The following is a 25,816-nucleotide window of genomic DNA, read 5'->3' on the forward strand; positions in this document are numbered from 1 at the left end:
TGTCCTTCAGTTTGCTTCCTCTAAAAAAATGTATGTCTTAAAACCTTGAGACTCGGTTGTTTGTCAAACCTGGTTTGTAACTTGATAATAGTTTCTTCATATTCATCAATTCCATTGGCAAATTATTTAAATATAGATCTCATAAACACAAAGGGTAGAGGGTCCTAGGGGAAGTTTAACGACCAGACACTGCTACTACCCCTAACTGACAGTTACACCAACAACAAGTAGCAGTGGGTCAAAGAACTAACTGATTATGTATCTGTGTGGTAGAGAAAGACAAAGTGAAATCGTGCATAGGGTATTCCTTCAAAGTGAAAGAATTCCCATCAGTCATCGACCGAGACCGCCCTTCATCATCTTAGATCCTTCACACTTTGAAGGTAACATACCCACAACAGTTAGGCAGATGTTTTAAACCTAATCTGAAGTGAGTATAGCGGTGATAGAAAGTGAGATGTGGGAATATGTCTGCGGACAAATGAGTAGCAGTGCAAAAGTAAAGTAAATAGTGAAAAGTAACGTGTATTAAAATTGGGTGGTGAAGGAGAAAAAAACTTTATTATGCACCCCTTCAATCCCAAATCAATCAAAACAGTGCAAATAGTAGTATAACAAATAACTACTAATGAGTATCTTAGGTCGACATGTTTCTGCAGTCAAACGGGGCCCCATGGTCTCCTGCTGCTTCTTCAGGACCATTAATGTTACTGCTAACTAAAATAAAGGAATAATATCACCTGAACGTGTGATATAGCTTCAGCCTCCTGACTTCACAGTCCAATGAAGATGCAATTGCCAATTGGACAAAATCCCAGATACATAAAAAGAAAGACAAACAGAAAAACCATAGTCAATATTAGTGATGTTGTTATGAATTATTTGGATCTATTAACCCATTTCTTTGAGCCAAATTTTATGCATGCTAGCCCAAATAGGCAAACATGTCTGCCCCATGTATACATTAATTACATGCTCACTCACCTTTGCGGCAGGAGGGAACAGCCCCACCTCACCTGGCTTCAGCTCAGGTAAATGGAGCACCGCTCTGGTGAAAGGAAAAATAGAAAAATGCAGTTTGGACTGTGGGACATCGTTTCCCAAAAGCAACAGTAAATACCCAGTCACTCTCGTCACCATAGAGTACTGCCAAGACTCTCAAACAATCGCACAATACTAGCGACTTCAGCATATGGGAGCCCTGATATAGCTTAATCATGGACTAGTTCATAACTGTCAAAAACATGATATTACACAAAGTACAAACAGTACAATGAGTAACCAAACGCACTCACGAGTCCCTTGTTTAGTGCAATAGTATCAAGGGCTGCTTCTCATAGCAAGTGCTCGTTTTAGTAACTTTAGAATCAACCAAACGCTCGGTTGCCCCAATACCGTCACTGGCTAAAGTTACAGCGAGTTTGTTTTACGAGACTGAAACTAAACATAAATCCTGGCTCACAAACTCAATCTTGCTCATGGCAGTGTCTAGTTGAGTTACGCTCGGCCGCTCGATTGTGTTAACAAATAACCACTCGCACATAAAACAACACTGCTTCGAAGAACAGGACATCAACCCACCTGCCCGTCGGTACCCCGGACGTCCCTCTGGGCTGTCTGTTGGGGAGGTACCGGCGCGGCGGACTTGCGGCCCTTATATTCTTCTAGACGCAGTGTCACCCGTATCCATGACGTCATCTTTACGTCCCGCATTCGGGTAGATGGGTAATGTCGTTTCATGGCCAAACTCTTCTCTTTTTACGTCCCCGTTTTGATATTAGTGCTTGAACTATACACTATAATGGGGATTATTAGGCTGTGATTAGAGACGAAGTTTGTAAGATTATAAAAACTCACAACTCTATCGGATGTTACTCGTCACACCCCTCTTAACAAGTGTTTGAATCATCACACTTTATTGTCACAGCTAAGCCTCATAATACCAGGCATCTCCGAAGCCTGTTTAGCATACACACAACAGGTGGTAGTACATATAGTTGCTACCAGGTAGGTGATGCCATCCTGCGATTAGAGGCGAAGTTTATAAGATCATAAAAACTCACCACTCTATCGGATATTACTAGTTACACCCCTCTTAACAAGTGTTTGAATCATGAAACTTTATTGTGACAGCTAAGTCTCTTGTACCAGGCATCTCCGAAGCCTGTTTAGCATACACACAACAGGTGGTGTTAAATCTAGTTGCTTCCAGGTAGATGATGCCATCCTAAAGCGCCATCCAGGGAATATCTTCATTCAACCCTATTTTGTCAGATTTAAGCCTGAAAATCCATTTTTGTTCACATCTGAACAGAAAAGCACTTATGTCTTTAACCTGTGGTGAGATCAGTGGCTGATCTAAAACTGTCCAGTGCAGGTCAGTGGGCAGATGTCCTACCTCTAAGAAGTGATTAGTCAATATAGTAGCTTGTTTAGAGCATCTGATCGAACTCTTGTGCTCAGAGATGCGTACCTTTACTTTTCTGGTCGTCATCCCTACATATTTTTTATTGCAGGGGCATGTGATCAGGTATATCAGGTTTATGCTGTTGCAATTGGTGAATCGTCTGAGCTGCCATGGTCGATCAGTGCCAATATCGATGTTATAGGTCTTTGATGTTTGTGGACAGGCTGCACAATTTCCACATGGGTGATGACCTGTAACAGCTGGCAGATCCCAGAGTGTCCCTACTGGTCGGGGAATAGTTTTTTTGGGTCTGGTGTGAACCAGTTGATCCCTCAGACTCTGTCCTCTTTTAAAAGCAAATAGAGGAGGCGGCAGTGTGTCAGTGCCAGTGTTCAAAATCCTGCAGTGTTTCTTAACAATCTTCTGGACTTGATTCGATTGTGTACAGAAGGTGTTGACACAAGTAATCCGTTCTTGTTTGGGCTTAGGGGGCAACAGTTCTAGCAATCTCTCTCTATTGTTATTAGAGGCCCTTTTCTTCGAACTGCGAATCAGGCGTTTGGGATGCTTTTTCTCCAACAGATTAGCGGCTAAGGTCCTTGAATGAGTCTCAAAAGCGGTCTTAGTGGAACAATTCCTCTGTATTCGAAGGAATTACCCATAGGGCAGATTATCCCTAAGTGCCTTCGGGTGGCAACTTTCATAACTCAATAGGGAGTTCCTGGCCATGGGCTTACGAAACAATTCAGATTGTAGACCAGTTATTGTAGATGCAATAGGTAAATCTAGGAACGCCTGCTGATGTTTATCAAATTCAATTGTGAATTTGAGGAACCGATGTCTTTCATTCAGCCAAGTGTGAAAGAGCTGAAGCTCCTCCACAGTCCCACGCCAGATAACCAGAACGTCATCAATGTAACGTTTCCATAATCGCAGACACCCTAGATGGGGATTGGTGTCTGCGAGAACGTGATCCTGCTCAAACCTGTGAACATACAGGTTAGCGAGACTGGGGGCCAAAACGCTGCCCATACTGGTCCCGCTAACCTGTAGATATAGATCTCCCCATAAACCCTAGAGAATGGAGAAGAAGACATATCTTTCTTTCTTCACTGAAACGCAAACCACCAATAGCACCCAAGTACATTTGAAAAGCATCATACCAGACTTCCCACCGAACTGGAGGATCACCTAGAGAGTCAAGAAATGAAGGTGGTGGGTTGACTGATTGCATGGTGCACCGTTCAGCTAGTGATGGTATATCCGGGAAAGAAATGGTGCACTAAATAACAATAACATATTTTTTAAATGTAAAAAAAAAAATATGGCTAAAGACAAAATGTGAAAAGTAAATCACACTGTTAATAAGTTTTGTGCACATAAGACATATTGTAAGGATAACCTTTTAGAGAACATAGAAAATATGCACTGATGACACAACACTTGTATGTGTGTCTATCACAATGAAACAATAGTGAAATACTGGAAGCAGACAAGATAAGCTGTTAGTCAATTAATGACAAACAAAGTGTGTGTATCACTGAATGAGTTGCAGTAAATAAACATAGATGAGTTGATAAGACAATAAACTGGAGAAGTGTGTGTGTCACTGTGAACATGGACACACCAATATTGATGAAGAAGAAATGTAGAAAAGATGTTTGTATCTTCAAACTTGCTGTGGAGCCCTTGAAACTTAACGGTGTGCATATCATATGGCCGCCTTGACGTAGCGTAATGTTGCATGTTGATGTCACGGGTTGAGAGTCAAAGCAGCTAGAGAAGAACAATGGAATCGTGCGGATGCACGCTGTAGGAGACAGCTGGAATGAAGACGCAGGCAGGCTGTAAACATGAGTAAACTGCGTACGGAGAATGGCAGTTGTTTAAGATTTGAATGTAAACGTCGTTGTTGCTGGAGGATATGCCAGAAGAGGTTGAAAAAGTTCCAAATATACGCCAAATATACGCGCAGGGGAAGGTAGCTGCAATGCGCACAAATACCTTGTTTAGTAGAAGTCCATCGATGAATTCTCCTTGTGAAAAGATAGCGCAAGTCAATTTTTTGTTGATTTGGTGAAATCGGAGGTCATCAGATGGAGATACATCACAACAAACTGCTCACTGGCAACTCTTGTTGAGGGGGTAGATGGGTCCAATGCCACTTCTCTGTTTATCTAGGCCAAATCTAAGCCCCATCTCCACAGCAGGAAAAAAAACAACACCAGAACTTGCCACATATGTCCAACTACTACACATTGCAAAAGAGTGATGATGTGTGGCACTATATGAGCCTACGTTTCCTTAGAATGTTTAAGACTTTGCATTTGTGTGCTTGTGTATGTCTATATTTGTATTATAAGTAGTTATAAGTAGGTCTGAGCCTTTTTCTTTCACTAATAACTTTGCTACTATTTGGCAAATCTTCACAAAACTCTCCAAAAGAAAAGGTCCTCCACTTTAGCTCCTTCCTGGAGAATTTGGGGGTGATCTGTTATGCAGTTGCCGTGAAAAAGGAGGTGCCCCTAATCGTTGATTTCAGAAATATATTTCTCATCCATGTTAGTAAAACATTGACACGCAGCCAGAAACGTGTACTTTCACCACCACCAGTAGTCTGTCAGTAAACTCCCCATTGGGATATTGAAGCTTTCCACAGTGCTCTAATAAACAACCAGCGCGCTAACATTTGTATTCATAACAAAAGCGCGGAACACCTGAAGCCATCTTGATGGAATCAAACTGTAAAATTGAAAGCATTTCCTTTAGAAATGAACAAAATTAGGAGGTTTATTTTGTTGTAGAAGTTATGTTTAGTGCTCTTACAAGCTAGAATGAACACACATCTTATATGAGTTCTCAAATATATTTCTCATCCAAATTAATAAAGCATTCTAATATGCCGACTGGAACATGTACTTTAAACACCAATAGCAGTCTGTCAGTTAACAAGCCAGTGTGCTACTTGAGCTTCCCTCAGTGCTATAATACTCAACAAGAGCACCAGTATTTGTATTTATGTCAATAGTGTGGCACATCTGAAGCCATCTTGATGCTATCTAACCTAAAATATTTCCTTTATAAATTATTCTAAGGAAGGGTTTCTTTATGTCATAGACATTATGGTCAGTGCTCTAGAAACCTAAAATGTGTACAAGCAGGTGGCAAGGGCAGCACAATGGACAAGAAAGGGCAGGAGGAAGGAGGTGGGTGGGCGGCAAACTGACCCAAGAGAACTGTGACAGAAGTAGATGGCAATTGAGGGCAGTGACAGCAAGCTGGCCAGGCAGGGCAGACCATGGGCAGTTGAAATACAGTGGGCACAGAGAGAAGGAGAGAGGGAGGCAGAGGCATGCAAACTGACAACGAAGGGCAGGGGTAGTAGTTCAGGGCCAACAAGCTGACCAGGCAGTGCAGAAAGCTGGATCAGTGACAGCACAATGGATAATTTCAGGCTAGGGAGGGGGCAGGGACAAACGCACTGACCATGGAGGGAGGTGGCAGGGGCAGAAAGATGAACAGACAGATCAGGTGGCAGCCGTGGCTGCACAACGGGCCAAAGAGGGTATGAGAGAGGGGCATGCACACAGACGACGAAGGGCAGGGGGAGGTGGGCAGGGGAAGGTGCAGCAACTGACCAGGCAAGGCAGACAGCATGAACACGGGCAGCACAATGGACCATGGAGAACACTAGGAAGGTATCAGGGGCATTTACTGTAACAATGAAGGGTAGGGGATAGGGCAGCAACCTGCCACACAGGCCAGGAGGATGGGGCAGTGGCAGAGCAACAAACTTTGAAGGGTAGGTGGAGGGTGCAGGAGAGTGCATTCAGAGAACAGTGTTAGGGGAAGTTGGGAGGATCAGGATGCACAAACTGACTGGCGGGCAGGCTGGCAAGGGCAGCAGCCGCATAGCAGACCAAAGAGAGCAGAAAGGAGGGAGCAGAGGCATGCACTATTACATTACTGATTATTTATTTCAAATATCTATTTCTTAATGTCATCTACCACCACAAAACTAGTCAAAATACTCTTAGAAAGTGAGGTGTGTGTAGCCAACCTGTAGACATCTCACCATTGCTGCTACCTTCTTCTGCCATCAAAAGTCCTAAACTGGCTCCTCTCTCTTCAAAGGTCAGTCTTGTATCCTCCATTGCAAATATGTCTCCTCCAGTGCTATGGCTGCCAGTTTGTCATGCAGCTCCCTTGCATAAAGCTTATCATTGAGCTCCAACTAGTGGATGATCATCTCAGAGTGACTTATGCTGGAAGTGCCTGGTTCACTCCAAGCACTGGATGGTAAACTCGAAAATCAGTATTGGGCCAGATGGCACCCTGCCCCCTCATCCATGGGGCTACATCCATTCCCAAACAAAGAAGGTGGGACTCAGGTTTTTTTTAAAGTTCCAGCACACTGGCCTCACCAGTGATGAAAGAGTATAGAGTGTGCTGTTCCTGAGTGAGGGACTGGGTCTAGTGGAGGGTGGGGAGTGCTCCTTTTAGGAGCAAGGGCCGTCACACACCCCAAGGGGTGTCATGCTTCCTCATCGGGCAGTTTCTCATTGGGCCGGCGCTGCAATGCCCAACAGACCCCTCAAGTGGGGTCTTTACAGGAGGTCTTTTCTTTTTTATCAATAAATGTTGGCATGAATGAGTGGTAAAAAGTGATTAGAATGGGTAAGTGAAATGTGTGTTAAAATTGACTAAAGGGATCCAGACATGAAACAGAGTTTTAATACTCTGGTCCCTTTGTCAAGGTTAAAAACATGATGCAAGCATAAAATAGATTCAATGATCTATTTAGCTACAAAAGGGAGTGCATAGCAAGGTCGACATGATTCATGCCTATTACAGCCCATAATGGATCATGGCATTTCTTCAGGACCGGAAAGACCTAACTCTATTCTTCACTGGAATGGTGGATTAGGAAATGTGTCAACCATGCCCTGTGACTGATCTACCAAAAAACGAGACGTCACCTATATATCTTGTATACTTTACATATACATGGGCAACGTCTCTTTGGTTGTAGACCTAGATTGAAGGGAAAAAAGGGGTACAAAGATGACATTAAACAAATGTACATGGTCGTGTGTTGACCTAGTTAGGGTGGGAAACCATTAGTACGTAGATTGCATGGTACACCAGTGAAGTGAGGTGGTCTCAGTCAAACGGGTTTGGGTGTCGTAGAATTACAGGTATAGGATGACGCAGACAATATACGTCACGTTGCCTGTATGTTAGAAGAACATACTATACACATTTTTAATAATGAGTGAAAAACATATTAGAGACACCAATGGTGAGCCCAGTCTCAATTGTCACTGCTTCCCTAGGGAAAAAAGGGAGGTTTCAGCTTGGCAGTTACTGGTTGCATGGTTTTCACAAAGGTGGGAATATAGGAGGATGCCTTCTAATGAGTTGTACCCAGTGAAGCATATGGCGCAGCAAAGTGATTGCTGGCTGTAATAATCAATCAGACAACATGCAAGCCTTCAAACATGTGTGCCTTGAGACAGTGAAGGAGCGGCCGGCAGGAGGACGGGCCAGGGGGAGAGGGTATGGAGGAAAGGAAGGGAAGAGGGAAAGGGGAATAGGGATGGAAAAAGGGAAAAGGGAGGGGCTGGGGAGATTCAGACGACGAGGAGATTATCACTTATGAGGGCAAAGGCTTACCTGTGTCTTTGGCTGGTGGCGGCCCCAATCAGACCAGGCAGCGGGAGCAGTAGGTTGCGTATTGTCACTGCTGAGTGAGGAGACAACGTGGAAAAAAACGGGGATTGGCATGTCTGAGAGTCTGGTTGACTGCCCAAGACTGCCAGGTACTGCTGGATACTGGTTCTCACAGCCGGGGCTGTGGAGGCAAAAACTCACTGTGTCGAGGCTCAGGTATGGCTATCGACCTAGCTGTGGCCCTGCCGGTACCGGAGTGGCGACCTCGCGGTGGAGGTCCCAAAAGTACTTCCTGGCACGACAATCGGAAGCTGGTGCAGAGACCCAGAATGGTCGGGAGCCAGCACCATGATGGAAGGAATAATCAGCATGGGGGCCTAGGAGGACATCGGAGGGGGCGTGGAGGGTGGCATAAGAGGGGGACTTGGGCAGTGAAGGGGGCCCAGCATGACCATGGGTTGACATAGTAGCTGGCTATGTGATTGGTGTCTGGGCCGGAGAGGACATGAGAGATGGTAAGGGGGGCAGGTTTACATGGGGAGGAAGGCTGGCATCTTGGTGCGTAGCATGAGAGAAGGCAGGGGACAGACTGTAGGGGGGTGGACAGGTGTCAATGAGTGCACACATCCATTACTTCATCCTCAGATGGGATCTGTGATTGCTGCGTTTCTTCAAAGCCCTTGAGGGGTCTTTTGTAATCCAATTTATTGGCTTTCTGGCTCAACTTCATTTGCCTTTATTCTGCATAGGGCCTTCATCTTCACTACAGTGAGAGTTGTCAGGGTACCCAGATCCAACTATGTATTCTTTTAGAATTTTAAAGGGTCCAAAAGTACAATTAAAAATAGTTTGGAAAAATAAAAAATGACTCAATCAGAGATCTGATGTCAATTAAAAATCAAAAAAGTATTTTTGCTTTCTCTTCAATTTAGGAATTTTTCATTTCTAATTTATTTGCTGTTTGGTACTGCTAAACATAAGTTCTGGATCCCACTGCTGAACACCAACACCAATGTAAGAAAGTGAATTATTAGTTGTAGTGGATGAGAGGCTCAAGGGAGAGCTGCAAGATTGGCACAGCGGGAGATCGCTGAGCGGACTGGTGGGAGCAGTGGAGAAAATGCGGAGAAGGCTACTTTAGATGCCTCGGTTGCTGGGATGCCGAAGTGTGGAGGGGCTGCGGCCCAGAAGAGAAATGCAACCAGCCCATCAGTGGTTGATTTTCTGCGCAGGGCTCCGGGACTGCTTCCGGATCATGAAGGGAAGCACCAGATCGAAACCCCTGACGAGCACTGTAGCTGTACTAGCGCTGAACGAAGCTCCCGGAGTGGGGGAAACGCAAACAGTTGGAATCATTGCCCCTGATGCGTCCAAAAAGCACAATGCAGTGCTATCAACCCCCACAAGTGTTCCTCATGAAGCAGACAATAGTATACACGAAGGTATGCAATCCTCTCCTTCTCCTTCTCTAATGATTGCAGATAGTGATACTGGCATAAGAGATGGTGGGAGTGGGACTAACTTGGCTGATAGCGTTGATCAGGTGCAGACTTCACAAAAGCCGGCTTCCGACCCTCAAATACCCCAATCTGTGGTGGCGGGCCTTAATACAGATATAAGCACTAGCAGTACTAAAGTGGCTGATTTGAATAAAACGAACATGGATAATATTGAGGCTAATGCAGACTTTGAGAAAGACCCTAGCGATTTCTTCTCTTTTTCCGATGAGGCAGAGTGGTCTGACGATACCATATCATATCTGATGGATGAGAGTGTTAGTGGTGAAAAAGCAGAAGCTCCTAGTGTCAGACCCAAAACAGCTTTGAAACGGAAAAAGAAGCATCACGGGGGGACAGATCTAGCCTGGGACTATACCCCGACCAATCAACTCACTAGTCCCTTTTGTCTAGTAAATCTGGCACAACAATCAGATCACCCCCCACCCGTAGGTCCACCTGCCCCAACTCATGACAATGTTTTTCAAGCTATTGCATCACATCGGGAAGAAACCTCGTAGGATGGGCGTAAGGCACAGGCAGCATAAGGTACAAGGTGTAATGTGAAACCTAACTAAAACTTGCAGTACTTTTGGGGACCGATTGACTGAGCTGGAATCTAGGATGTTATCTAATGAATCAGAGCTCACTATGAATCAAGAACGGGTTGAATCCCATGAAGCGGAGCTGGCGGACGTCAGATGGAAACTGGAGGAGTTCGAAACCGCCAGCGTAGAAACAACCTACGCATTGTGGGGGTCCCCGAGGCAGCAGAGGGGGAAGATATACCCTTATTTGTGATTAATCTCCTTAATGACTCTCTGCCAGAACTTTCGGGTTGGAATTGGGATATAGAGGTTCAGCGTGCCATTTTCTTTGAAATTACTGACAAAACTAGGGGCCTACCCCCATGCTATCCTTGTATTTTTTGACAATTTTCTGCTTCCCTAGGCATTCTTTGAGAAGTCCAGGCCTGAGGCAAAGCGCACTAGTAAAGGGGTCTCCTATTTTGTGTGCCCTGACTTTTGCCATTCTACCATCGAAAGACGGTGGGGGCTATGCCAGTTAATTAAGCTGTTTCAAGACAAAAAGGCACAGGCCTATCTAAACAATCCTGCACGGCTCAAAGTGATTTACGGGGGCCAAACAAAATTTTTTCCTTCTGAAATCATAGCTAAAGAATACCTCGATGGGCTGAAATAAGCTAGCTTTGCTGAGATATATGCATTGTGAAGAGAATAAGATTGAAATGAATAGTATTTAAAATAATTATGGTGTCTGTGTTTGTACAGGGGAAAAGATTGTAGCCCAGCATTAGTATATATGATATGAATAAAACTGTATTTGTGTGTATATAAGGGAAATTTTTAGATCGAGCTCTGATCATGTGTTGCATGTTCATCACAACCAGACTCACTATGGCTATGGGGTGGGAGGGGGGGAAGGGTGAGGAAATGGTGGTGGGAGGGCAGGGGGTAAAAGCACATAAAAAACAACTTCAACTTGAAAATGGAAATAATTACTGATAAGATTAATTTTGCAAAATTACTAAAAATACACCAAAGGGTCAAGATGCTCGCAAAAAAATTGTCAGAATGCTGGGAATACAGCCTCTCAAGGAATTAATTAACAAACTATAATGGGGAGAATAACGATATGTACGTGGAATGTGGCAGGGCTTAATGATAGAAATAAACGCGCCCGTCTGAGCGAAATACCTAATCAAAATTCTGCTGATATAATCTGTCTCCAAGAGACTCACTTGCCCTGGGATAAGAAAGATCTCAAAATTAGTGGTTATGGTCTATTGGCATGTACCACCTAACAGTCAAATATCCGTGGCGTAGCTATCTTAGCCAAAAGCTCCTTAGGACAAGCCACACATAAGGCAGCGGACACTCAAGGAAGGTGGGTTATTATAGAGTTGGCTCTGGGTATAACTATTTGCTCAGTTTACGGCTCAAACCATGATGACCCACCTATTTTTGAAAATCTAGAACTGGAACTTGCCTCCTGGTCAGGATCACTTGTATTTTGCGGTGAACTTAATATTTTCTTGGGGTCTGCGTTCGGAAAACAGAGGCAACAAAGATGTTCAGGCCATAAACGAAGAGTATTTAATGCTATCAGTCAGCTTAGAGATAGCTATGACCTTGTGGACATTTGGGATGTTAAAAATCAACCTGACCCGGGATACACATATTTTTCACATCCCCATAATAAAAACTTTAGAATTGACCGTATATTAGTAACAAGGGACCTAGCTAACCAAGTAAATGTTTTTAAATGAACGAAAATAATTTCTGATCACAATGCCTTAGTTCTCACAATTGATTTAGTTAGCTTTACCAGACAACGATCGAACTGGACATTCGATAGGAAACTCTTGGTTAATAGAGATTATATAAACTACATAACTACTTGGGCTCAAGGATATTTCGACACAAATCGATTCAGTGCCTCTAGGGGGTGGTATGGGACTGCTTTAAAGCTACCCTTAGGGGGGAGACAATTAGCTATGTGGCTAGAATAAAAAAGCAACATGACAGTGAAAACCGCCTACGTATGCTAGAACTACCCAGAGCAGAGGAAGAACATGTCGCACTAATAGCTCGAGGGGAGGACGGGAAACATACAATGCGCCAAATGCTACTATTAAAAACAGATCTAAACAGTGGGCTGACCCAGAAAGCTGCAGAAACCTATCGAGTACACCAAAGTAATATTTATGAGAATGGGGAGAGGGTTGGAAAACAGCTTGCCCTGCGTACTCGACAGAACATTTCTTACTAGGTGATTACATCTATTAAGTCAGATGGCCACGAACATACAAAACCAGAGGATATAGTTGAAGTGTTTCAACAATATTATCAAAAACTTTATCAGAAGTATAGTATAGCTGATGTGGTTGAAATTAAACATTTTTAAGGGAATTTACAACTGATACAGGATGGAGTAGGGCCATATACTATAACGAGAGAAGACCTGGAGAAAGAAATTACTATTACAGAGCTACAAATTGCTCTATCCGGCCTAGCCTCAAGGAAAGCAGCAGGCCCCGATAAAATCCCTTTAGAGTTATACAAAAGTCTAGGAGAATTGAAACTGCCTTTCCTATTGGATTTGTTTTTTGGGATACAATGGAGTGGCATTCCGCCTGAATCGTGGACAGAAACTAACATAATTATCTTTCCTAAAAAGGACAAACCCACTGATCTTCCATTATCATACCGCCCAATCTCATTGATTAATTCTGATTCAAAGCTATATGCTAAGATCTTGGCTAATTGGCTCGGGAGGGTCGTCGAACATCTGGTCTCCCCCTGGCAGCATGGCTTTATTCCCGGCAAGGGCACTACGGACCATACTCGAAGAGCTATTTCACTCTTCGACATCATGTCCGGGACAGGGGGCCAGATGTTGATGATCCTTTTAGATGCTGAGAAAGCCTTCGACCGCGTGTCGTGGGAGTTCCTGTGGGCCGTGTTGGAGTTTAACAACCTTGGGTCTCACCTTGTTAGGTCAATTAGAGCAATGTACCAAGAACCAACAGCTAAGCTCCAAGCAATGGGTATTGAATCTGGCACAATTAGAATATCAAGAGGAACAAGGCAAGGTTGCCCTGCTCCCCGATATTGTTCGCTTTGGATAATAACCCCCTGATTTTGAAACTTCTACAGAGCCAAGTAATAAAACCCGTTATTGTTGGTACATATGAAACAAAAATATTAGCTTACGCTGACGATGTGGCAGTATTAACACCAAATCCGTCTGAAGCAATTACAAAAATAGAGGCTATCACACAGACATATGGTCACTACTCTGGATACTCCCTCAATAAGAACAAAACAATCATATTATGTACCGATAATATTGACTTTATCGATTCCAGAAAAGCAGAAACAGCTGTGTATCTGGGGTTATGTATAAGTCCAAATGTCCAAAGTATCTGTAAACCTAATTATGAACCACTAATGTACACCATAAGAAAAGATCTAGCATCGGTAGGGGGAACTTTTTAAAAATGAATATACTTCCCAGGGTATTTTATTTATTTCGTGCCATCCCTTTAATTATTGAGGATAATATTATTAAGTCTCTTGAATCACAAATGTCTAATTTTGTTTGGCAATATGGAAAAGTCAGGAGGTCCTTGAAATACTTACCGCTGCCACAACATAGGGGTGGCCTAGCAATTCCCAATATGTTGCTCTATTTCTGGGCTGCCTTTCTTCAACAAATGGCACCACTCTTTAACACCTTGGCTGTCACTGAGAATACAGGGGGCATGGAAATACCATCTATTTATGAACTAGCAATTGGAAAGAAAGCCCAAGGCTTCTTGCTGAGACAACTAGAGCCAAGCTATTTAAAAAAAGTTTAACTTAAAGTCATCAGTAGCGCATGGAAAGTATGGTGGAAAATCTCTAAATACATGCTAATTCCTAAATTCAATAGATATACTCCCTTGTGGTATTCCTCACCAATGCCTGTGCAGGCTAATTATAACATTGCTGAAAAATGCGAAAGCATACGGATTATTACAGCATGGGACTTTCTGGGAGATGATTTAAACGCCAGATTTTTTAATTCACAGAGAAATTTTGAGGTCTCTAATAATGATTATTTCAAATTTATTCAAGTTAATAAACTATTTTGAGTCTAAAAACTCCTAGTATTACATTGGAAATGATTCCATTTTTAGAGACTATAAGTAAACATACGACCAGAATTGGTATAATATATGGTCTGCTTCTGGAAAAACTGCAAGATGACCTGGAACACAAAGAAGTATTATGGACTGGTAAACTGGCTAATCTCAATGTCGATATTGACATGAGTCTACTACTAACATCACGTCTGCTCTTATTGTCTAACCTAAAAGCCCAGCTGTATAAAACCGTTTATAATCTGTATTATACCCCTGCTAAATTGCACACATGGGGTAAAAGGATAAATGACAAATGTCCTAGATGTGGAATGGGTCCAGCTACCCTAATACACATGTTTTATGAATGTAATAAATTAGCACTACTTAAGAAAATGCTATCAGAATTCTGGGAGGAGATGTTTGGGCATAAAGTGTCGGAATCTCCCACCCTCTACATTCTTGGTTATGATAGCACTCTTGAATTAAGCATGGAAGAGGATTCATGTATTTGTGTTGGCACAGCAGTGTCTAGAATAATACTGGCAGCATGCTGGAAAGACTGAGGGGCATATCACCAAGCAATAGCGATAATTATCGCTATGCATGGTTAGCGGCTATAATTATATCGCCGCGCTCCGACGATTTTTACCGCTGAGATACCTTGATATTATCAAGGTTTATCTCAAAAGCGGTAAAAATCCTGCGAAATGCATGAATATCGCTGAAAAATCAGCGACATTCATGCATTATCGTGACAATGCTCTTAGCCATGTTATCCACCTTCCATTGGATAACATGGCTAAGAACGCTTTTGGAGATAATCGCGCTTAGCGCGAATATTTCCAAAAGTAGGTAATAGGAGATAGCGATGTTAGCGACTGTTTCCAGTCGCTAACATCTTGGCACGCCCACTTTGCATGTCATTAGCGATAATTAACGCTGACATGCAAAGTGGGCCCCGAGATGATCGCTATCTCCTAATAGCTGTCGCTAACTAGTGTTAGCGACAGCTAGGTAATAGGGCGATAAAATTATCACCGCTTTAGCGGAAAGAATTCTCGCTAAAGCGGCGATAAGGCCCTTGGTAATATGCCCCTTAGATCCACCGAGCTTTCAAATGTGGCTAACTTGCTTCTTTGGGGTGTATAACCAGGAAAAAGCCATTTATGCTACTAGGGGAAGACACTCTAGAATATGGGGTAGTAAGATCTGGTCCCCAATAGCAGCCTGGAGTACAGCTCTAAGAACCATATAGGATCCCATTATATTATTATGTATTTTACTGTACTGTTTGAATATAATGAATATATTAAGTTCAAGTTCAAAATTTGTATAGCGCACTACTCACCCAGAGGGTCTCAAGGCATTTGAGGGAGGGTGTGGTACTTTACTTATCGAATATCCATGTTTTTAGTTGTTTTCCGAAGGAGAGGTGGTTCTGTGTAAGGCGGAGGTGGGTGGGGAGAGAATTCCAGGTTTTGGCCGCTAAGTAGGAGAAGGATCTTCCTCCCATGGTGGATCTATGGATGCGCGGTATTTGCAGCGAGGGCTTGATTGGACGATCGTAGTTGGCGGGTGGGGGTGTAAAAGGACAGGCGTGTGTTGAGGCATTCGGGTCCTAGGTCGTAGAGGGCTTTGTGTGTGTGGGTGAGGAGTCGGAAAGTTATCCTCTTGTTGACGGGGAGCCAGTGGAGGTCATTCAGGTGACCGGAAATGTGAGCTTGGCGGGGGATGTCTAGTATGAGTCTGGCTGAGGCGTTTTGAATGCGTTGGAGTTTTTTTTGTAGTTTGGCTGTGATTCCGGCGTAGAGGGTGTTTCCGTAATCCAGTCGGCTTGTGACTAGTGCATGGGTGACCGTTTTTCTTGTTTCGGTGGGGATCCAACGGAATATTTTTTTGAGCATGCGTAGGATGTTGAAGCATGATGATGAGACGGCGTTTACTTGTCTGGTCATCGAGAGGGAGGAATCCAAGATGAAGCCCAGGTTACGTGCGTGGTCCGTTGGTGTGGGTGCTGCTCCCAGGGCCGGTGGCCACCATGAGTCATTCCAAGCAGAGGGGGATGAGTCTAAGATGAGGAGTTCAGTTTTAAACGGCTGTTCTTCATCCACTCGGCTACATCTTTTATTCCTTCGTGTAAGTTGGTTTTGGCGGTGTTTGGGTCTTTGGTGAGGGAGAGGATCAGCTGGGTGTCGTCTGCGTAGGAGATGATGTTGAGGTTGTGTTGGCATGCGATGGAAGCGAGGGGACTCATGTATACGTTGAAGAGGGTGGGACTGAGTGAAGATCCTTGTGGTACGCCGCAGATGACTTCAGTGGCCTCCGATCTGAAAGGAGGGAGGCGGACTCTCTGGGCTCTTCCGGCGAGGAACGAGGTGATCCAGTCCAATGCTTTTCCTTGTATTCCGACGTTGCTGAGGCGTTGTATGAGGGTGCTATGACAAACTGTGTCGAAGGCTGCGGAGAGGTCAAGTAGGATGAGGGCAACTGTTTTTCCGTTGTCCAGTAGTGTTCGAATGTCGTCTGTTGCTGCGATGAAGGCGGTTTCGGTGCTGTGTTTGGCTCGGAAGCTGGACTGTGAAGGATCGAGGGATTTGTTGGATTCGAGGAAGGCGGCGAGCTGACTGTTGACGGCTTTCTCAATAACTTTGGCAGGGAATGGGAGGAGCGAGATGGGGCGGTAGTTCTTGAGTTCGAAGGGGTCTGCTGTGGGTTTCTTCAGAAGGGCGCTGAGTTCGGCATGTTTCCAGCTTTCCGGTAAGGTAGCGGAGTTGAGGGAGCAGTTGATGATGTCTCGGAGATGGGGTGCGATGATGGAGTCTGCTTTGTTGAAAATGTGGTGGGGGCATGGGTCGGTTGGCGATCCTGAGTGGATGGAGTTCATCAGGCGGATGGTGTCTTCAGTGGTGATTGGGTTCCAGGCGCAAAGGTTGTTAGAGGGGGGTTTTGGTTCAGAGGTGGTTGGGGTGGACTGGTCTCCAGACTGGTTTTCAAAGCTGTTATGTATGTCGGCGATTTTGTTGTGGAAGAAAGAGGCTAGGGAGTCGCAGAGGTCTTGGGAGGGAGTGATTTCGTTGGTGCCGGCGGTGGGGTTGGTAAATTCTTTGACGATGTTGAATAGTTCCTTGCTGTTGTGGGCGTTGTTGTCAAGTCGATCCTTGAATGCTGATTTCTTGGTGGACCGGATCAGTTGGTGGTGTGTGCGGATGGCGTTTTTGAAGGTTGTCAGGTTGTCAGTGGTTGGGTTTTTTCTCCGGACTTTCTCGAGGGTGCGACATAGCTTCTTGGATTTCTTAAGGTCATCGTTGAACCAGGGGGCTTTTTTGTTACCATGCTTGATATGATGTTTTTTCAAGGGTGCTAGTTCGTCGGCGCTGAGGGTGATCCATTGTGTGAGGTTGGTGGCTGCTTGGTTTGGGTCCGATGATTTGGCAGGAGGGTTTTGGTGAAGCGAAGTGAAGAGCTGTTCGGTGGTAGTTTTGTTCCAGTTTCTTCGGGGGATTGGTTGTGGGAGGTTGTGGGTCGTGGTCTTTTTGTAGTTGAAGTGAACGCAGCTGTGGTTCGTCCAGTGTAGAGCTGTGGTGTGGTTGAAGGAGATGTGCTTGCTGGAGGTGAAGATTGGGTCGAGCGTGTGTCCGGCATAGTGGGTGGGGGTATCAACAAGTTGTTTGAGTCCGAGGTTAGCCAGGTTGTCCAGAAGGGTGGTGGTGTTGCTGTCGTTTTTCTTTTCCAGGTGGAAGTTGAGGTCTCCTAGTAGAATGTAGTCCTCGGAGGGGAGGGCGTGTGGACTGATGAAGTCAGTGATGTCTTCGCTGAATTGTGTGCGGGGTCCTAGTGGTCTGTAGATGAGGGTGCCTCTGAGTGTGGTATTGGGGTCGATGTGGATCTGGAAGTGAAGGTGTTCGGCGGCTGCGAGGTTATCGTCTGAACTGGTCGTGATGCGGATGGAGTTCTTATGGACGATGGCGATGCCTCCTCCTGTTTGGATGGTGCGGTCCTTTCGGATGATCTTGTAGCCATCCGGGATGGCTATGGCGATGTCGGGAGCTGATGAGGCATTCATCCAGGTTTCTGTAAAGAAGGCGACGTCCGGCGATGTGGTGTCGAGTAGGTACCAAAGTTCAATGGCGTGTCTGTGGACCGAGCGGGTGTTGAGTAGGATGCATTTCAGGTGGTTCGTGTCGGAGCTCTGTTTGGAGTCTGTGGATTTGGTGTGGGTCCTGATGCAGTCGAACTTGCAGGAGTGGCAGGTGAAGGGTCCATGGGTGTGCCCTGGGGCGGCTTGGTAGCAGTCTTGGAGACGACCGGGGTTGAGTGCTGAGAGGGTGGCCGCGTCGTACGTTATGCGGGATGCACTGTATATCCTAGCTATTTTGTGTTGATCATGAAATGTTCTTTTCTTCTATATATCTGACACTGATGTATGTATATATATCTTCATTTTTTCTACTTGTATCAATTGGAGTTGTTCAATAAAAAAGGGGAAAAAAGGAGTGGATGATAGTCTAGCACAAGTAATAATGTCACTTTTTCTTGTTAGGTCGAGTAAAGGTTTCAGTGATTTAAACCTGAGCTCAACCCCTGGTAGCTATAGCACAGAGCAGACTGGCTTAACTTAAGAAAATGTGTAAAGCATTTAGAAGTGCCAGAACAGTTAACCATTTAACCGTTTGCGGAAATTCTGCTGCGGTGCGGGCAAAATAAAAGGTGGGCGAGATTCAGACAGCTCACGGCCGTCCTCCGCACACGCCCACCGTGACATCGGACGGATCCAAGGGGTTAAAAACTCAAGCACCCAACACAATAAAAATCTTACACCAATTTATGAAAATAGAGAATGATTAAATTAAAAAAAATATTACTAAAATGATAAAAAGCCAGTAAGGTGAAACAAAGATATGACTTTTTTAAAGTTTTGAATAAAAATGGTGCCAAAAAGCATGTGTGATTTAATGCCTACCGCTATGGGGCGCAGATCGGGTACTCAAACCATGTTCATCCTGTTCAGATATTTCAGCTTCTTGCTTAGGGCCTGATTATGATCTTGACATACAGCCTTAATCCGTGACAGATAGCCAGTCCGCAAAATAACAATTCTAATATGTCCTCTCTGCCAAGATCATAAACAGGCCCTAATCTTTGAAATGGAAGTCAAAAGTGTCCGCGGGGCAGGACAGCAGGCTGTGGCCAAGAAGGGATCTATATGACGCAGGATATCTGTCTGACAGGGGCGCTAGTGAAGCCATTGAATTTTGTAAGGAAAGCTCAGAGCGAGAGAAACTCAAAATTCATAGCAAATGAAGGTCTCACTGCTGGATACTTTTATGTACTTCATCCGGTGAACATTTCTACATTCAGGTTTCAGACTAATGGCCAAGGCGGTCAAATAGGCAGCCATATAGGTTGCCACAAGGTCAAATACCCTTTCTGCGATGTCCTGCTGAAATGGATTTGCTGTGGCCGAAAAGTTTTGAACAAGGACAAACCTGAATCTTTGCCACAGTAGCAAAATGTTTTTAAGACCTAGGTTTTTCAGTATGTTAAGGCACAGCCAATGGTCCCAGGATGGCAGAAACAGCCCTTTAGGGGTCAAGACTCACTCCAGCAGTGTCCAAGGCAGGTCCAATTGGAAACGGTCATCTGGGCTGAAATGAAGAACGGGGTTATAGCAGCTTGTTGAGCCCCTGCAGGAGTTCAGTCGACTGACCCTTGGAGTTTACTTCTTTCTTCCCAGGTACTAGTGGGAGCAGGTCCAGCCTTACAGGTCACTTTACTAGTCTCAAAAGCAGCTGAATGCCTTCTTCTAACTTCTAGGTGTCCTATAGGTTTCTAAAGAGAGGGGTGCCATATGTATCCTGGCACTAGCCTGCATAACCTAACCAATAGAGAAAATGTTCACAGGGGTAGCCCTAGACACATTTGCAGCAGTTCCTGTGTGCCCTACTGCAAACAATCTCACAGTGCCCCTCTCTACCTACTCCAACATGGCATTTCTTCCCCTGTGCAGAGCTCCTGTGCTCACCCCAGAGGTGTGGTCAGGGACATGAACAACCACACTTCTATGGTCACTTCAAGCTAGTTCTGGGGCAAGCTCCTCTCCCACTGGGATTGGTGCCCTGCCTGACTAGGTGCACAAAAGAGAACACTTCCCTGGTAACAGCTAGCTTTAGCCTGTGACAGGGAATGCCTTTTTGAAGTGAATGAAGTTGCTGGGTGCAGCCAGATGGTCATTCTATCAGTGGAACAGAACACATCCCCACCAAAAAAGTATTTGTCTCAGTTCTGGGAGCAAGCTCACACTTCATCAAGGGAGCTATTCAGCTCCGGAGTTACAGTTGGAAGGTCATGCCAATGGGGTTCTAGAGGTATAAGGTAGAAAAAGGCTGATTTTTAGAAAGTTCTCTGGGCTTAAATTAAATATTTTAAAACACCCAAGAATGAACTTTGTAGAAGTTTCCTAGGCAGAGCTAAACTTATTAAATGTATTTTTGTATCCAATGCTTTCCTATGGAACCTCTAACCCTGCTACAGTTAAAATAGCTTTGGGATCTTCACAGCAGTCGCGGCCAATGGACGGTGGGGCCAGATGGGGGCAGGGGGGATTCGACAGATGACCACGAGGGAAAATTAAATAAATAATACATTTCCCTCGTTGTCGTCTCTCAATGTCCCACCTCTTTCCTGGCCTCACCGCTCATACCTGCACAGGCCGTGGCAGCTTGACCGTGTAAGGAAATGTTTAATATTAAACTTTTACATGTACCGCTTTTAAAAACCATGCACCCTGCCTATGGGCATAAAAGCTGAATGACATGTTGAATTTGCATTTTTAAAACTGCACAAATAGGCCACAGTGGTAGACCTGCTGCCTTGGTTGCACTGTCATGTTCTTGGGAGGTTTAAAGGGTGCCACAGTCCACTAGTGACATTTAACTTACAGGCCATGTTTGCTCTATGTATTATATACCAGGGACTTACAGGTAAGTTAAACATGCCAATTAGGAACTTAGCCAATTTCAACATCTTTCAGTGTTCAGAGTACATGCACCGGTGTGGTTAATAGAGTCCCTGTAAACAGAGTCAAAAACTAAGCAGCACAAAGTCTAAAGAGATGGGGTGATCACGTTAAAAGAGTCATTTTCTTAAACAAAGCACAACTAAGATGTAATAAGCAAATTAAAGAATGCAGCAATTAGGATATCACAGTAAATTACAATGAAGTTAAGGTAAATACTTTATGAACAAAACATATCCACCTTTTTTCGAAATACCACAGCCTGGGTAAAGGCCGTTTGAGAGTGAGAGATTTGTTAGCATGGCAGACTTCAAGTTGAGCTTGACAGCTGTGTGCAGATTTAGAACGGTTTGAAACACTGTGGTAAGATAAGAAGGTTAAAGCAAGAAGTATGTTTCAAGGGCAAGCAGGTCAACCATAAGTAATGCATGCTTCAATTGGCAACTATTGTATAGATTTTTGAATGGCGAGAATGGACTAAAGCTTCCAGGTACCTGAAATATGCCTTGGTGCAGAATGTCGAAAAACATTTCTATGCTCTCTCTAACCACTTGAATAGCCATAATGGAATATCCTTCATATTGATACAAACCTGATTTCTGATCATCTGCCCTACATTGGAGTCCCTTCATGCTTAACATTTCCTTCCAGGTTACACCAGCTGTATCTACTTTGCAATTCTCATGTTTGTCCTTTACATCCTTTAAAACCATTACTATACTGTGATCATATATGTGGCCAACCATCTAAAGACGTTCTTTGAGTGTCTTTGAATATCCTAAAAAAACACAGTACTCCCAGTTGTGGGCAATATTACTATAAGAAGATGCTAATTTGCTTGGACGTTCTATTTATCACAGTACTAGAATTCGTAATTGTGTGATAATTTACTTATTGCGTACAGTGCTGTTTTGGCACAACAAAAACAATGTTTAATATTCTATGTCAAAAAACTCATTAACCTGTTGGTTGAATATGAATTTACTTTAAACAAAGGAAAAGACATGGGGCGTTTGGCAAAACAGGAACAAGTTGTTTTAATTAAACGCAGCTGCTGGGAGGGTATCTACAGAGGCCTCTCTGTGGACAGTTTAGGAGTACAGACGTTTTGGCTGCACAAATATACAGTTTGTGGGTACAATAAAACACTTCTACATTCTTTGAAAGGAATCATAGTCATAAATAACAAGTACAACCATCTGATAAAAGGAACACAGATGGCTCTCGAACTCAAGGAGTGCTAGTGTGGGCCAGTGTGTGCCTGCCAAGATTTTCAGTGTGGTGAGCACGTGATCAGCACGTGTGGTGCACATGTCGTTCCTTGATTAGCAGAGTGTTCCTAACTACATGTGACATTTACCTATGTGGTATTTTGGGAATGCATGCTTATGGTCAATTGGTCAAACACAATTGGGGCCATGCTCCTTGGTCTTCTTTGGGGTGTGACTGTCTATCTGTGGAATAGATCAGGGTTTTCCCTGGCTGCACGTTTGTCTTTGGGCAAAATGTAACCCCACCTGTGACCTGTCAATTGCTAAGCTTGTGTTTTGGTTGCAGGGCCTTTCTGGTACTGTAAATATGACTTGGAGTTGATAGGGAGGTCATCTTGGATGAATCCAACTGCAATGATATGAGTTCTTGAGTGCGTGCAAGTGTTACATGGTGGTCAATGATATCATATTCACCAATATTTTCATTATTATACGTACAGTTGTTAGATTGTACATCAACACTGCATTCATTGTGATTGATGTCATTATGTGTGCATAAGATACAGTGTATATTGGCTTTGGATTTACTGGTATTAACATCACTGTGAGTGCATAGGTTACAGCGTACATCGGTAAGGTATTTACTGATACTGCCGCTGCTACGCATGCATACTTCAGAGTGTGCGTTGCTGTCATATTTATTGATCTCAACAAACTTTGTTGGAACATACGGTCTATATGGACAACTGGAGCTCTAATGTTCTATATTCATGACGAAAGCGTCTTGCTTGAACATGAACTGTAGAATTGAAATGTGTTCCTGTGGATAAGACTGCAGCATTCTGTCATAGAAATATGGTTAGTACTCTGCAACACTAAAACAATTACACATTGTCTATAAATTCTAAAATGTCTTGTTCATCCATGTCAGAAATAAGTCTGGCATGCTGAGTGAAACCATGTATTTTCAATACCAGCAGCAGTTAGTAAGTTTATTACCCAGTAGTCTACTATAGCTTTACCACAGATTTCTAATGAGCAACAAGAGGGCTAATAACCTGCTATATTAAGAACAAAATGAGTGCCATGTTGGTGAATAATTCAGAAAAGGGGGTGGTGATGAACAGAGTGTCTGAATTAAGCAGACCACTCTTACCCAGTCCAAAGATCAGGGCTTGATCCATCACCGTTATTTATCTCACTGCCCCATCCCAGCTCAGAACCTGGCTATATGCAAATTAGTCTGTCCCTGGCCCAGTGCATCATGGGAACAGGGCAGACCAAACTACCAAGCCAATTCTTCACCAGAAAGGAGACAAGCTACCGGGAACCGGTTTCTGGCATTTCAGCCTCTTCGGCCCGGCTTGCTTGAATCCTGATGGAGCAGTGAGAAAGGGACTCATGTCTGAGTATACCCTGCCACACCTATAGTGGCCAAAAACGATTCAGAAAAGGGGGTGGTGATGAACAGAGTGTCTGAATTAAGCAGACCACTCTTACCCAGTCCAAAGATCAGGGCTTGATCCATCACCGTTATTTATCTCACTGCCCCATCCCAGCTCAGAACCTGGCTATATGCAAATTAGTCTGTCCCTGGCCCAGTGCATCATGGGAACAGGGCAGACCAAACTACCAAGCCAATTCTTCACCAGAAAGGAGACAAGCTACCGGGAACCGGTTTCTGGCATTTCAGCCACCCCTTGTTGTAAATATTTTTGTCCACCCTAAGCGTGGAAGGGTATACTCAGATGTGAGTCCCTTGCTCATTGCACCATCAGGATTCAAGCAAGCCGGGCCGAAGACGGCTGAAATGCCAGAAACCGGTCCCCGGAAGCTTGTTTCCTTCCCAGTGTAAGAATTGGCTTTTGTAGTCTGGTCTGCCCTGTTCCCATGATGCACTGGGCCAGGGACAGACTAATTTGCATACAGCCAGGTTCTGAAACTGGGATGGTGCAATGAGCTAAAAAACGGTGTTGGATCTAGCCCTGATCTCTTGACTGGGTGAGAGTATTCTGCTTAATTCAGAGACTCTGTCCATCACCACCCCTTGTTGTAAATATGTTGGTGAATAGGCGAGGATAATTTTAAAGCATTTTTATTGGCGTAGGCTGAAGTAAATGAACCGTAAGGTGTTAATGCAGATATAAAACTAGCTGCTTAAAAATAAAACTGGGAAGTATAAATTGTTAGTCATTTATGGAATGACATGTTGTTAATGGCTAAAAATGGTTATTGAGAAAGATACCTACCTACGCCCAGCATCCCCTTTCTGCATCTATTTCCTTAGACGATCTATTCCATCGACTATCTCTTTAATTTTAAAATAGTAGAATTTTGATACGTGTATTGCTGTCAATATGTGCAATGATACGTGTACGTATAAAAACGAAATCGAATCACTGTTGTCAAAATCCTCCCATATGACCTCTCCATCAACCCTGAGTGACAAATATTTGATCAGGCAGGCTCTGCGCCCTAAGCCGCAGGCTGCGGATTTAAATGTTCACAGATGAGGTGACAGTAACTAGCAGGAAAAATGTGCAAACAGGTAAACCCTAGATTAGTCCCACAGATAGGGAAAAATACCACAAGCAACAGGTAGCTATAGAACGTTTTTTAATTTGCCATTTAAATGTGCGGCAATAGATTATCAGAGATGCAGAAACCATTTGCTGACTGATCTTACAATAAAAATGAATAGATCTGCGTTGCTATAAGTAGTGAAATAACCCTCAGATGAGTTACTGTTTTAGTTTTTCCTTTTCAATTTGTTTTGTCAGTAGTGTTATCTCAATAAATGAGTGTGCACTGGAATTAAAATTTATTTTATTGTGGGTTAAATATAAGGAAATCATAAAAAGCATGTATATATATATATATATATATATATATATATATATATTGAAACACGAACGCTGCCTGTTCTGTCGAACACTTTGTTGACGGGTGCCTCCTTCGTGCAAGCAGCATGCACGTAATAAATTGCCACAATTGGTCCCCCCATAAGGAACCGTCACGGAGCACACTTGGGGGTTCTGAAATTCTTTATTGCACACAGCATGACGCGTTTCGTCATTTCGACTTCCTCAGATGCTGTTGGGAAATGCAAAAAGGTTTCTGTTTTTTACAGTTCTTTAAAAAGCCTAGGTTGGGCTCCTCCCACCCAGTGTTCGGCCTGAAGAGAAAGCATTGATCTTTTGGCCGCCATCTTAAAGTGTCTGTTTCTTCAGTTGTTCCATTTGTTTTCATTGTTCATTGCGATGTTGGTTCTTTCCGATAAGCTCACAATTCTCGCTTGGAAAAGAAACTTGCCTCTCAGATGCTGTCATGTCACTGGGTGGTTTGTGAGCCACATAATCCGCT

Source organism: Lissotriton helveticus, chromosome 4_1, assembly GCF_964261635.1.
Source record: "Lissotriton helveticus chromosome 4_1, aLisHel1.1, whole genome shotgun sequence".
Lineage (NCBI taxonomy): Eukaryota > Metazoa > Chordata > Amphibia > Caudata > Salamandridae > Lissotriton > Lissotriton helveticus.